This window comes from Octopus bimaculoides, chromosome 3 (genome assembly GCF_046866305.1).
Source record: "Octopus bimaculoides isolate indiv1 chromosome 3, ASM4686630v1, whole genome shotgun sequence".
Classification (NCBI taxonomy): Eukaryota; Metazoa; Mollusca; class Cephalopoda; order Octopoda; family Octopodidae; genus Octopus; species Octopus bimaculoides.
This window is the reverse complement of record NC_142930.1, coordinates 132478363-132492757: the sequence shown is the minus strand read 5'-3', so window position 1 is coordinate 132492757 and position 14395 is coordinate 132478363. Positions and strand designations below refer to the sequence as shown.

The window sequence follows — 14395 nt, the reverse complement described above, 5'->3', positions numbered from 1 at the left end:
TCCATGTTGTCAGCGCATGCATTATTATTAAAATTTAAACGGACTAGTTTAGTTGGCTCCTATGTCATACGCACTATGAATCACAGTAGCTACTAAGCTCTTGAACTGTGAAATGAAATTTCATGCTTACTCCAGTAATGATGATAAATATCTACCAAAAAATAGAATTGTTATTTTCTTTTAAGTCATGTTGCCTCACTAAACTTGACATATCTCAACAGAAATTATTCTCAAACATGATGTTTCTCAACAAAAGCTAGATCGCTATATAAAACAGCTTTCGTAGTAAAGAGTAATGAAAGTTTGAGTAGATATATCTGCATTTTGCAGTAGAAGAGTTAAGGAGCCAGGCAATGGTTACTTTTGTCCAACAAAGGCTGAGTACTCCACAGACATGTATAACATTAACGTAGTTTTCAGAGAGATTCAGCCTCACACAGAATATGACAAGGCTGGCTCCTTTGAATTACAGCTACAACTCGAGACATATATATATATATATGAATGTATTTGTTTGTGTGTGTATAGTTTAGGTTAGTTAAAACATGTTTGCAATAATAAGTGTCGCATGGTGGAAATAAACGCAATTACCAAACTTTCATTCATAAATCCGTTTATTATTTCGTTCTTTTGCATTTCAATTCGTACATCAAGGTTCTTTAAATATGTACGATGTATTTTAAGGTTAAATAGTAATTCCGTATTTTTGTTGGATTATATAGTCATTGGTGTTACATTACTTTCTATATTCTGTAACTGTCACAATATACTTTTCTAGACCTGAGTTTTTTGTGGAGAGGGCGCCAGTTGGTCGACCCAGTACACAACTGATATTTAATTTATCAATCTCGAAAGGACGAAAGGCAAAGTCGATCTCGGCAGAATTTGAACTCAGAAATTAAAGACAGACAGCACCATTTCTCATGGCACCAGTACACTGTTTACAGATGCTTACATTTGTTTGTTTTCCGTGAATTCTTCACGGGTCCAGCTAGTTACTATCATCATCATCATCATCATCATCATCATCATCATCATCATTATTATTATTAATATTATTATCATCATTATTAACAAGGCGGCGAGCTGGTAGAATCGTTAGCACGCTGGGCGAAATGTTTAGCGGTATTTCGTCTACCACTACGTTGATTTCAAATTCCACCGAGGCCGCTTTGCTTTTCATTCTTTCAGGGTCGATAAATTAAGTACTAGTTGAGTACTGGGGTCGATGTAATCGACTATCCTCCTCTCTCACATTTCAGGGCCTTGTGCCTATAGTAGAAAGGATTATCATTCAGTTCTATATTTAAGAGATGAGGAATTATGTACATTATTTACATTCGACGGATATTTGTCCTCATCTTGTTTGTTGTTAACACAACGTTTCGGTTGATATACCCTCCAGCCTTCTTCGGGTGTCTTGGGGAAATTTTCTAAGGTATTTCCTAAGGAGATACCTGAGGAATGAGAACCCAGGTTCGAAATTTCCCCAAGACACCTGAAGAAGGCTGGAGGGTATATCAGCCGAAACGTTAACAAGACGAGGACAAACATCTGTCTAATGTAAATAAGGATTATAATTATTATTAACAAGGTGGCGTACTGGTAGAATCATTAGCACGCCGGGCAAAATGTTTAGTGGTATTTCACCTATCGCTACATTCTGAGTTTAAATTCCGCCGATGTCGACTTTTCCTTTCATAAATTAAGTACCAGTGAAACACTGGGGTCGATGTAATCGATTAGTCCCCTCTATCAAAATGTCAGGCTTTGTGCCTTTAGTAGAAAAGACTGTTATTATTGAGTGAGAAAGCAGTGCATGACACTGGGATAAAATATACGAAGCCCAGTATACCCATCATGAATACTCGTCTGATAATGGTACGCCAGGTACATGCATCACAACCATATGTGTGCGACGTGGTGATCTCGTATCAAGGTAAACAGTGCATGACCTTGCAGGTGGGGCTCAGTTAGAATTTTCTTCAGGTCGAGTAGCTCATCCCGCTCAAAAGGACCCTGAAAAACTGTTGCTTAAGAATATTGAACGAAACATTCATGCTTCCAGAGGTGAATTATTCAAATCCCAAAGAATTCCTCTCGACATAGCTATGATGCTCTCCAATTACTTATGCTCGTGATCAGAGATGCACAAATCGTCATCCACCAAAGGACATGCTCAACTGGTTAAGGTCAAGCAACTGACAAACAAATTTGTGGTATTGAGCAGAATATTTGCTGTAATTATTATTATTATTGAAAGCGGCGAGCTGGCAGAATCGTTATCACGCTTAGCGGCATTTCGTCAGTCTTTATGCTCTGAGTTTAAATTCCGCCGAGGTCGACTTCGCCTTCCACCCCCGTTTTTGAGAGTCGATAAAATAAGTACCAGTTGAGTACTGAGGTCGATGTAATCGACTATCCCCTTGCCCCACAAAAGTTCAAACCTAGTGCCTATAGCAGAAAAGATTATTTATTATTATTACTATTATTATTATTATTATTATTATTATTATTATTATTAGTGGAAATTAATCGCTTTCAATACTAATTCTTTCTACTAAAAGGCCTGAAATTTGGGGCGGGGGCGACTAGTCGATTACATCAACCCCAGTGTGTCACTGGTACTTAATTTATCTACCCCGAAAGGCTGAAAGGTAAAGTCGAATTCCATCGATGTCGACTTTGCTTTTCATCCCTTCGGGGTCGGTAAAATAAAGAACAAGTCAAGTACTGGAATCCGTGTAATCGATTTGACCACTCCCCCTCAAAATTATTGACCCTGAACCCTGCAACGGACCAGCGTCCCGTCAGGAGAATCGCTATGATTTCGGTCGTTTATATACTTTAACCAGCCTTATGAGTTCTACGGTTCGAGAAAAGTTTGTCTGCCTTTTCTACAATCCTCTCAGCCCCTACAGTTTCCTTTCCCACGATCTCCTAAGAAAAACACTGACCTAGGGTTAATCAGGACGGTACATAGATTTAGGATTTCAACGTCAAGGAAAATGCCTCATCTCCTAGCTGATATTTCCGAGCTGTATCCCACATAACTATGTACCAGGAAACCCAATTCTTTAGTAGTGGTGCCCCACTGACCAATTACTTGTAGCGGGAATGGATTAGGTCAGCCTCTGCTCACTGATTTGTTTTTGTTAAACACTTAAGCTCAATATTTGACCTGATGTTAACCTACGTAACTAAAATATTCCTCAACAAGAAATATAAACATACATTAAACTCATTTGTTATTTCTCTTTTATGTTGGCTTTTGACCTTTCTCGATATGGCGTCATTTCGTCGATGGAATTCAGCACTAGCAAACTATTGTTATTTACAGTCATAAAAATTAGTTGAACGAATAAGGTAACAAATTAGAGGTTTCAAGTTCGTATCCAGAGTAGGTATATAGAGTCGTTGTTATAAGCGTTGTTATTGTTAAGCCCATGTCAGTCTACATGTGTAGCAAGATTCGTAGAAGACTCAGGGCCCTCTTAGCAGTATTAAAGACCCTCGGGAAAATGAATGCATTGGGCCCAATAGTATTTGACAACAAGCTACAGCATAGATCAGAATTGGGCCCCAAGACCCGTGAGATCCCCGAGGAACTGCCCAATATACCCGTGTCTTTCCCACGTAAAAGATGAAACTAAGAAGATTGAAATAAAATCAATTGCTATGTGGACAGTAAGGAATTTGATGTTTCGGACTCTTGCCTTTCATCAGAAAACGAGAAAGAAGGTAGAGGGAATGAATTCTCAGACAGACGCACAGCAGACCTTGGAGTGGGCAGTAAGGAAGTCACCGAGTCACCGAAAAGATTGCGAACAGCAACGAAAGAACTTTGACTAATAAACAAACAACCGATCGATTATTTAACCAACACAATAAACAAACAACTGATTATTAGTTGGTTAGATATTTAAGCAAATGACTAATAATAATCTTTTCTACTCTAGGCATAAGTGCCGAAACTTTTGGGGAGGGGTCAGTCGATTAGATCGACCCCGGTACGCAACTGGCACTTAATTCTTCGACCCCGAAAGGATGGAAGGCAAAGTCAACCTCGGCGAAATTTGAACTCAGAACGTAAAACTGACTAACAATAATAATAATAAAATGGTATTAAACCTGTGTAATAACTCAAGACAACAAAATTCGTTTCAACACACGAATTCACATCAAGAATCTTGCAAACTAAATATAAAAACTAAGTATTATTTGCTTCAAGCGAAATATGTTTCAAATGATGGTTATAGAGCGAATACGTTTTCATAGGTGCAGGCGTGGTTGTGTGGTAAGAAGCTTGCTTCCAAACTACATGGTTCCGGATTCAGTCTCACTGCGTGGCACTTCAGGCCGACTAAAGTCTTGTGAGTGAATTTGGCAGACGGAAACTGAAGGAGGCACGTCGTATGTGTGTGTGTGGGGTGTCTTGTCTCCCACCACCGCTTGACAACCAGTACTGGTGTGTTTACGTCCCCGTAACTTAGCGGTTCGGCAATAGAGAGAGACAAAATAAATACCAGATTTAAAATAAGTACTGGGGTCGATTCATTCGACTCAAAATTCTACAAGGCGGTGCTCCAGCATAGCCACAGTAATTACTGTAACAAGTAAAAGATAAAAGATTTGCTTTTGTTTCATATCCGAGTTTAATATTTAGAATATCTGAGCGGTAGGAGATAGAATGGTTAAAAGAAATACCGGGCTAGCGACAACTCGATCGGCAAAGTAGTCGGCTGAATTAATTGATCATATCCTGCTCTAGTATCTCACAAATAATTATTTGGACTATTCATGTAGTTGTCTCAGGTTTCGTTATCTCGTCACACCTTTACCTAAATAACTGATCTTAACTTTGTAGCTATCAAAATTATGTTATATAACTACCAGCATAGCTTGAGGGGATCGGTTAGGGTGGTCAGCCCCGGGCGACACTTTTAAAGGAGCGGTACTTTTAAAGGGGTGGCACTTTTCATCATTTTGTAGGCTATTGCAGTAGGCAATATGTGTTTTTAGTGGGGCCCGGTGGCGGCAAACGGAAGGGCCGCTCCGAGCAACACACACTCTAACTACGCTAGTGCATATAACTAATCTTGTGTGACATCGAAGTATTTCGTGTCAGTGAAGGCACAATGGCCCAGTGGTTAGGGCAGCAGACTCGTGGTCGTGGGATCGTAGTTTCGATTCCCAGACCGGGCGTTGTGTTTATTGAGCGAAAACACCTAAAGCTCCACGAGGCTCCGGCAGGGGTGGTGGCGAATCCTGCTGTACTCTTTCTCTCACTCTTTCTGTTGTACCTGTATTTCAAAGGGCCAGCCTTGTCATACACTGTGTCACGCTGAATATCCCCGAGAACTACTTTAAGAGTAGACGTGTTTGTGGATTGCTCAATCATTTACACGTTAATTTCACGAGCAGGCTGTTCCGTTGGTCGGATCAACTGAAACCTTCGTCGTCGTAACCAACGGAGTGCAACGACGACGATTTCGTGTCAGCTTGTCTAACACTGCAGCTAATAAACTACAGAACAATAGACCATAAAACGCTTATATTTTATCTTCCTGGTGTGAATCAGAATCTATATACTTTAGTAACATACAACATTTTTACTTAACATTTTAGATTTTACTCGCTCTATTAAAAACAATTTCCCTTTCTACTTCTTTCAACTATACAATGGCAGTGGTACAAGAATCCACATTTGCCGAATTGTCCTTCAGAAGTGCGGTGAAATCTTCTGAAGCAGCCAAGCTTTGTAAGGACTCGTTAAGACCGCCGACAATTTTAACACAGTTCAAAGACAAATTTGAAAGGGATCAGCCGACAGCTACTGCCAGTCTCAAATATTATGACTTGAAATATGTAGTGGCCGAAGAAATTACGATATTTTCTGGATTTCGTTTCCTCAACTTCCAATACTGAAGAATCGGATCTATGTGCACTGAGAACCTAAGATCAAGCGAAAAGTGTCTACGACTGTTGCATACTAGAACAGACGCTTTTTTTTTTTTTTTCTAAAGAAACTAAGTCAGTTCATCGGGGCAGCGCCCGACACAATAGTCAAGACTACAGACTTCAGAATGCTGGGAATTCCCAGTTTGGGCAAAACACCATTGAGTCTGCGAGAGAAGCAATGATAATTCTTTAATATTGCCACATGTGTACCGAACTGATTCACAGTTAGCCACTTAAGCGGATTGTGATATGCAATCCTTCGAGGTTGAGGTTTCCGATGGAAGATAAAAGAAGATCGTTAACCCATGGAGATTTGGCTGCGAGTATTCGACTCCTGTCATAGTGATCAACATCTATGGCAGGCAAATCACTCGCCCCTCTAGAAACAATATTGTCTATTTCTGTCTTCGCTTCTGTTTTGTGCAGGAGATAAAAACTGGGATAAAAACTCGTTTCCTGTGGAACTCAAGAAATCAAGAGGTGATTAACTAGAGTAGCCGAGCTACATATAAGACTATGTTTATGACAGGCAACGCAGCATAAAACTGGTATCAAACTGACTGCATCGATCCAAGAGTTATTCATTAGTTTTACAAACGGACTCTTCTTACAAAGGCACAAAAATAACATTTTCTTTGAAGAAGAATCGACACCAAGTAAATATTCATCGTAAACGTTAGTGTAATAAATAGAATCAATTATTTCATATTTCGTGATCAGAATTATTCATCGATGAATGATCAACTCTTTATATCAAAACGGTGACTGAATGAAAGTCATGATATGGTGTTCATATCATTTCCGTGATAACAGCAAATCGAACCATCGGGAAGTTGTTATCCACCATGCTACAGTGCTAACCACAACTTGCATGTTGAACCTTGTCTTTCATCCTTTGGGGTCGATGAAATAACTGTTGAACACTTGGGTCGATGTAATCGACTTGCCCCCTCCTCTGAAATTGCTGGCCTGGTGCCAAAATTTGAAACCGATATCTGTGTTGAAATCAACTCCAACGAGATTTAAAATCAGAAGTGAGGAGGTTGAAACTCAATACAGGCTGTCTATTGTTTTGGATCATCTAACCGAGTTGAGGTACACAGATATTGCAAGTCATTCTTAAAGACAATAAATCAGATAAAATTTCCTATTAGTTCAGGAACAGAGTAAAAGGTGGGATTTGAAAGGAGAGGCCCCTAGCGTAGGTGTGAAAGAACGCAAATTTCTCTTTTGTTTATGCGTGCAATTAATGAATGTGTACCCGAACATCGAGGACGTTTGCTATGCCACTGAATCAACCTATAATTTTTGAATTACAAAAAAAACATAAAACGAACTCGTTACAACTATCCAACTCTTGAATGAGTATATTTTAATCAACTCCATCAACTATCGAAATATAGACTTGTGTATTCTTAACGTGTTTCAGGCAGAACCAGCACGACACAGCGCGTGATAAGGATCGACCTTTTATAAGTATAACCCATCAGACAACTTTCCACGCAGTTTCCATCTACTTAATTTTACCCACAATCAAATTATGTAAGATGTAAATGTCATAGAATTAAGTCTATAAGATATATCAAACAAAAAAAATATTTACCTCTCGTTGCTCGAAATACAGACAAATCTCCATCAGATTTCTTAGAAACAAGCTACAAGAGTGAGTTTCATTCTCAAAAGTAACACACTCTTATCTTACCAGTTATCGTCATCACTCTCACTTCTACCATCACCGAAGTTAGCAACGGAGTCATCCATTAGCAACAGCTTTCTCCATCACTCCTTCCCGAATGATCACCACTACAGTTTTCAAAAAGTTAAATCTCTCACAATTTTTTTTTTAATCAGGGAAAGGCCGCTGCTTTAGAGCCAGTGCAGCTTGATACCAGTTTCTTCGAAGGGGTTGCTGTCAGAACATAAAAAACCGGAACAAATATCGCAAAGCATCTGCCCCGAACCCCTAACAGTTCTTACAACCCTCCACTCTGGATCGATAATTTTGGCAGGATGGAAACCGTAAAGAATTGGATTGTTTTTCCATCCACCTTCATTATTCATTTATCTATGTTTATCTAGTTTCCTCCGGTTTCATACAGCGCAAATTACGATTATGAAAGATTTTTTCTTAACGCTTTTGCCTCAAACTCCATTCCATGCTCTTTTCCTCCTGCTTTTCTTTTTTACCGACCCTGAAAAGATGAAATACAAAGCGACTTCGGTTAGATGTAAGTCGTAACAAATACTGTAAGGCATTCTATCCAACACCTTAACATTGTTGATACGCCGTCTGAAACGTGTGCGCGCATTTACTTCATGCACAAAGTGCGCTAAAATATTTGATTTACTCGAAAAAAAAAAAAAAATGGCTGTGTGGTAAGTAGCTTGCTTACCAACCACATGGTTCCGGTTTCATTCCTACTGCGTGGCACCTTGGGCAAGTGTCTTCTGCTATAGCCTAGGGCCGACCAAAGCCTTGTGAGTGGATTTGGTAGACGGAAACTGAAAGAATCCCGTCGTATATATATATATATATATATATATATATATATATATATATATATACGTATGTGTGTGTGTATGTTTGTGTGTCTGTGTTTGTCCCCCAGCATCGTTTGACAACCGATGGTGGTGTGTTTACGTCCCCGTAACTTAGCGGTTCGGCAAAAGACCCGATAGAATAAGTACTAGGCTTCCAAAGAATAAGTCCTGGGGTCGATTTGCTCGACTAAAAAGCGATGCTCCAGCATGGCCGCAGTCAAATGACTGAAACAAGTAAAAGAGTAAGAGAGTAAAAGAGAGATCCACTACCCCACAGTCTTGTAGAGGGAGCAGACCATTTGGATAATCTGGTTCCAGATGTGCAATGCTAAAGAAAAGGAAGGGGTACTCATTACCTCAGCAGTGCTGACCTGACGCCAAAACAAGGACAAGAAACTATATTAAAGAATGAATGTTAATAATATACGAACTCTTATTTGTGTTTATTGTAAATGAATGCGCGTTTATACAAAATTTACTTGCTGCTATTTCTAAAAATAAATAGGTAAAGTATATCCCAATCTTGGTAAATATACTCTTGTCGGAGATGCAAAATAATAAATGGTGACAGTATGGACTTCTCAGTTAAGTCCCATGGTATAACCTGCGTTAAGTTGAATTTTACAAACTTCTTCCTGGCAGCATGACTTCTTGTTGATGGAAACTATAGAAAATTCTTTTTGGTTATATTTGATATTACTATGTATAGGTAGAAATTAAATTTGATATTACTATGCATTGGTAGAATTAATGAAGAAAAAAATTTACTAATAAATGTACTCGGGAAAGGCATGAATGTCACTGTACCGTCCCCTCTTTATTTTAGTTTTATCTCGTTAATAATGACAGGATTTTTAAATGGTTTCTTAAACACTCCTTGTAATAACAGTACCAGTCAATTCTCTTTAGGTCTTTGTTAGTTTTCTTCGTTCGGTAAAAGTGGAACTAGTTGTAAGATGGGAAAATTGGAAACAATCAACGAAAGTCTGTAACGTTTCTTTGTACTATGCCTAACCCACTAGCGTAGCTGGAGGGGTCCACCTCGGGCGGCACTTTTGGGTCTGCTGTAGGCAATATGTTGGCAAGACTTCCGCCCGTCCCCCACCCAAAACCACCCTTAAAAAAAAATTTTTTTTTTTTTTTCGACACAAACCCCCTTTTCGGCTACGGGGAATGCGAATCTGCAAAAAAAATTGGCAAAAATCGGCATTTTTAAATTTGGGAAAAAATCGGGGTGGGGACGGAAGTCTTTCCAGTATGTTTTTTGTGGGGTTTGGGGGCGGAAAACGGAAGGGCCGCCCCGGGTGGCACACGCTCTAGCTATGCTAGTGGCCTAACCAAAATAATAATTCTTTTTACTAAATGCACAAGGCCTGAAATTTTAGGGGAGGGGACTAGTCGATTACAGAGACTCAGTACTTCACTGGCACTTATTGGACAACCTCGGCGAAATTTGAACTCAGAACCGAAAGACGGACAAAATGCCTCTAAGCATTTCGCCCAGCGTGCCACTTTAACCAAATAAAACAAATAAATAAAACCATATCTAAGAGAAGTGAACAAGCTAGAAATGTAAGAGAACTTTTTTAGTTTCGAGCTGCCTTTAAGTCCCAACGATCCGAGTTCAAATGCAGTATGAGTCAACTTAGCCATTCATGTCTTCATTGAATACCAGTTATGTACTGGTATTCATTCAAGCCACTGATCAAGGACAACACATCTCTTATAAGTATAGACAGTTCAAAAATCGATCTGTCGTGAGAAAATTGAAAAATCTATAATTTGGAACAGTAAAGTGATTTGAGGAAAAAATCAAAGGGCTCGGAAAAATGATTAGCTTGCGATCATTTTGCTTCTTCTATACAAAGAAACAAATATTGAGTTCTTTGAAAAGTTTTATATTTACAGAAAACAAATGAGATTATATGACATTCATATCATTCTTATGTAAAGAATGAAATTGTGACATGCATACCTTCCTTAACGACCACATAAAGTGAAATGAATACAACTAAAAATTGAAACCTAGAAGGAAGAAATATCTCACCAATCTGTTTACGCTATTTAACAATATATTATAATATTTGTAACATCTAGTTTTTAACGTAACTTCTTATATTGCACAATATTTATTATTTATTTATATACATGACTGATTATGAAATAAGCATAAACCAGAGGAGCCTCTGAGTGGTTGATCTATGAGCCGCAATCGCAACCAAATCTCCAAGTTGTACCCACCATATAAATTTTTTTAAAAGAACACATTAGATAATGTAGTGTGTGATACACTATGGTTGAAAAAATGTAGAATGGTTGCAATTGGATTGCTTTAAACCATGTGGTGTCTCCTCAATAACAGCTAATGTCTTACGTACAGTAGAGCTAGCCGCGTCACGGTTACTATTACACCCATCTCGCGAGACGGATGTCAGTGAAAAATTTACTAGAAAAAAAAAAAAAGAGGGGCACAGAAATGAGTTGGGGAGGGGGGACAAAATGTAAAAGATGAAATTTTTGTTGGACGAAATTCTTTCACAAAATGAAACAACCACCAAATTCTTTGCTCTTTTCTTTCTTCATGAGGCAGTGATAGATATTCCGAAAGTCCACTAATCGTATCATGAAACGAGAGTAGGCTTATTAAAAATCCACCGTCGTAAATTGCGAGCCAATAAGACTTGGTAGTACCTACCATACTTTCACTAATTATTTTAGGTGCTACTGTAATCGCGAGAGGATAAGGCACTCTCTCGCTCCCCTTAACTTTGACTGAGCGGAGTATCCAGGATGAGATAGCTGGAGGGAGAGAGACAGCCGTACCAACAGCCTTCTGGTCTTATCACACGACAGGTGGTGTCTTGAGGACGTACCCGACATAAAAAATATATACATTACTTGCATGTTTAATAATAATAATACACAACCAGGGACAAAAGGAACTAACCTAACACTGATTATAATATGTATTTACATACAACGCGAAACTAAAATTGTGAACCATGGAAAATGTTTGAGTATTTTCGGATACACCAGAGTTTCAACTCAGAAACATTTTCAAAATGGAAAGTTCGTGGATTCTTTTGCGTATGCAAAAATATATATTAACAAGATAATTATGAGGAAAAAGTCTTTTCTTTGGGTGAAGACCACTAACCTGTAATTATGCTAAATAACGAAATGGTCATGGTTGGAACACTTTAGAAAAAATGGATATTTAGAAAAACTTAGCGTATCGTTCGATATATAAACTAGTCAACGTTAAGAAATAACAGCGAAACCCTTTTTGAATAAGGAAATAGATTGGAAAAAAAAAGTTAATTTTTTAAAGAATTATTTCATTTCAACATAATAATAACTTTAATCAATAACTCTTAAACTCTAACCCTTAACTCCCGGAACTTGTTTCCTCAGAATATTTTCAATAATGCATATTGCACGTGTAAAGGAATCAACCAATGTATTTTCTATTTTGAAATTTTTCTATTACGGAGTTTAAATTCTGAGATATCCCATATTCCCATAAGACAGCAGTTCTTAAACTCAAATACAAATACCAATACCCTGCCCCCAACATTAAGGGTTATTTTTGTTCCTGCCTCATTATTAATGAGAAAACCAATTAGAGTTTACATCCACATAATCTTCTTCTCTGTGGTGTTGCGCAAGTTTTAAAAGTTCAAAACCATACTAACTTTATAAAACATGGGTTTAATAGACCTCTTTAAAATTCTCACATCCCTATCCAGAGGAGCCGGCCGGTCCCGCTTCCTTGAGATCCAAGATGCGGATGGAATAATAGATTTGGCAGTTAAACAATAACGAGAAAGAACCGCAGAGTGTCTGCATTTTCTATGTAAAATATCTAAGAGTGGGATATGATGTAAAGAAAAAAGATTTTAAAAGGCTATGTTCAACATATACAAAACTACATAAAAATTATAATATAAAAAAATAAACATTCAGTGACTTGTAAATTTTGTCTAAAAAAGTAAATCTTTAGACACCCATTAAATTAGCTGATGACTTTCAGACTTTTCTCAGACGATAAATAACGTTTATCATTTCATAAGGCAGTTTGTAATCTAACACAAATCGTTGGTTTGAAGTTTGACCTGAATATATATTTGAGTACAGAAATACTTCTTGTGCATGGACAAAGATAAAAGCAATCTTCTCGAAATTGATTTAAAAAAAAAAAAAATTTAATTCACAAGTAGCAGTTGCATTTTTGCTTGTAGCATATGAATTCTGCTGATTCATACCACCCCCAAACATAAACACATGAAATTTGTAGCAATACTCACTCACTCACAAGAAAATAATAAACAATAAAAGTTAAGAATTTGTTGACTAATTCACTGGAAATAAAATTCACACGCTTCCAAATCTCTTACAGGACAAATGTCCACAGCTTTAAAAAAATATTTTCATTGAACAAATTCTTGGTTATCCGGGAGTTTTTAGTTCTTTTCCTTAAACTTTATATCAATAAAATAAGAGACATGTGTTAAGATCTGGGTTTTATTATTTAAAACATTTAAACTTTGGCGAAGGAAAGAACAGGTTGTAATGTAGGAAATTTACTATTTCGAACAATTTTAATTTTACAAATATATTTTCTCACATAAAATAAAAAGAAAATTGGACAGAAAACACATTAGCAGAAACTGGTTTTGACTTATGACTTGTTTTCTTGGATAAGAAAAGATCGAATCACAATAGTTTAATTTGGATCCTACCGAAGTGTGACTGATGCTATCATTATATATATATCAACACTGAAACTAAATTAATGAAAGAAACATTTTACAATTAGAATAAAGTGCGCGCACGAACGCACACACACACACACATATATATATATATATATATACACGCACACACTCATGTGTGCACGGTGATATATACGATAAATGTAACTATCGATATATCGATTAAAGTTAAATAAAGATTTTGAAAAAGGCAAGAGATGTTACGGCATGTCATAGTACACGTTTGTTGTTGGTTTAAAATTAACAAACATTATTACGATACATAGTAAATGATAATGGATAATAACAATATTTAAATTTTGACTGTGATTAACTTACCAGAGTGAATTGTATATAAATAGGTACGCCTCGTTAACAGAACGAAAATAAAATATCATGGCAATTGACGAAGGCCGGAGCCTTATTTTTTTCTTTTTGTTGTTAAATAAAACAAGTCCAAGTGGTTAAAATTAATAATAAACAGAAACTGATACCAAATCCTCTGTTGTTCGGAATAAACTTCTTTAATATAAAAAACAAATTGCTCAAATAAAGCAGTAGTAGTTGTTGCATATCAAACTAGACTAAAAAAAAGTGACGGCGAAACCGCATTTCCTCTCTTTTTCTGTGTCTTTCTTTCTTTCTTTCTCTCTCTCTCTTTCTTTCTCTTTCTTCCTCTTTTCTTTCCTGGCCTAACTTCAGACTGGTTGTGAATTCGAACTTACATTTTTTTCAACAATCTTCGCTATTACAAATGTGTGTGTATTTGTATGTGTATATATATAATATATCCATACATACATACATACATATATATATATATATATATATATATATATATATATATATATATATATATATATATATATATATATATATATATATATATATATATATATATATATATATATATATATATATATATATATATATATATATATATATATTCACATACATACACTTACACTATACATACACACAGTCGCATTTGCAGGTGACAAAGAGCCAACTATCGTTTTTGTTTACGAGTTTTGATAGATTTTATAATTGAGTGTTGGGGACATAACTTCACGGTTCACATCATCCGCTGTCACGGCAAATTAAAAAAAAAGTGTGTGTATGTATGTATGTATATATAT

General features: G+C 36.9%; 1 protein-coding gene across 3 annotated transcripts in view; it reads right to left on the bottom strand.

Moving 5' to 3' along the window:
• Positions 1 to 13961, bottom strand: part of LOC106873908 (uncharacterized) — a 344369-nt gene extending 330408 nt beyond the window's left edge. The window contains exons 1-2 of one of the 3 annotated variants that reach the window (XM_089349657.1): positions 13596 to 13852; positions 7565 to 8153 (exon numbers count right to left, since the gene is read on the bottom strand). The gene's annotated coding sequence lies outside the window, so the exon portion shown is untranslated. Of the gene's footprint in view, positions 1 to 7564; positions 8154 to 13595 lie in introns of all 3 variants that reach the window. The other 2 variants (XM_089349658.1, XM_089349655.1) reach the window with 2 other exon arrangements.
• Positions 13962 to 14395: the final 434 nt, after the last annotated feature.